Below are 1,173 nucleotides of genomic sequence, written 5' to 3'. Positions count from 1 at the left end.
CACACACACACACACACACACACACACACACACACACACACACACATATATATATATATATATATATATATATATATATATATATATATGAATACATGGATAAACAGACGGATAGATATATAGATAAAAATAGGTATATGGGAACATAAACATATTCAGTGGACAACAAAAACTCATCCATACCATCAAATGAACATAACCGAACAATAATTCTACTAAAGACCCAGATATCTATTTTTTCTCACCTTGGCATCCTACCAGGAACCCATCTCACCTCCCCACCTGCTTTCCCCTTCAGGATCGGGTCACCTGAACACCCTCCACCGCGGTCGTCAACCAGGATACCCCGTTCGGCCGGACCAGGACAGCGGGGCACGCTCAGCGACGCCCCACTTGGCCCTCCTCCTCCTGCTGCCGCTCTTCTCCCTCGCCTTCTGCCCCCCCTTCAGGCTACCTTCCCTCCCTCGGTCGTCTCTGCGCCTGTAGTCGTTGCGTAGATAAGCTTCGCTCACGGAGGAGAGTTCTGACGAAGAGATGAGGCGAGAAAGGGTATTGTGGGGCGTCTGTGGGTTTGTGTGTGATCTGGAACGTGTCTTTGGGGTGTGGGTTTTACCGTTGGGTGGTACCGTGGGCGGTGAGGTTATAAGTGGAGGAAATAGAAGAGAGAGAGAAGATGGAAAACGAGAGAATAAGATTATTATTATTATTGTTTTTTGTAGCTTATTTCTACGGGATTCTACTAAGCGAGAGTTTAGTATCTGTTTCTTTATGAAAGACAAAATAAATAAGATTAATAGTCACAAAATTATCGAAAGACGCACTACGAAAGAAATAAAGAAGTGAAAGTGAAAAAAGAAGAAAAAAATCAGTCAACAAAATACCTCTAATCTACCAGCATTGTACACACCACTACACTTCTCTTCTACAATTTACCTAGAGTAAAAATGAAGAAGAAAAAATACGTATGATTTACCCTGGAAAGAAAAAAAAGAAAAGAAAATAAATGAATAATAAATAAAATTAAAAATAAATAAAATAAAATAAATACAGGCCTATATATACATACTGTATATATAGGCCTATATGTAACGTCTGAAAAAAAAAACACAGCGCCATAGACATTAGCTAAAAAATACTTACATAAACAAAGCTCTGAAAAAAGTCCAACACAAA

The 1,173-nt window shown here is 39.3% G+C and overlaps 1 long non-coding RNA gene across 1 annotated transcript in view; it reads left to right on the top strand.

Annotated features, from left to right (window-relative positions):
* LOC113815408 (uncharacterized) overlaps window positions 1-904 on the top strand; it is a 3,370-nt gene extending 2,466 nt beyond the window's left edge. The window contains exon 3 of the long non-coding RNA XR_003476589.2: window positions 299-904. This is a non-coding gene — a long non-coding RNA (uncharacterized lncRNA). The remainder of the gene's footprint in view (window positions 1-298) is intronic.
* The last annotated feature ends 269 nt before the right edge of the window (window positions 905-1,173 follow it).

This window comes from Penaeus vannamei, chromosome 13, assembly GCF_042767895.1.
Source record: "Penaeus vannamei isolate JL-2024 chromosome 13, ASM4276789v1, whole genome shotgun sequence".
In the NCBI taxonomy this organism is placed as follows: Eukaryota; Metazoa; Arthropoda; class Malacostraca; order Decapoda; family Penaeidae; genus Penaeus; species Penaeus vannamei.
The sequence above is the reverse complement of the archived record's forward strand: the minus strand, read 5'-3'. Positions and strand labels throughout refer to the sequence as shown.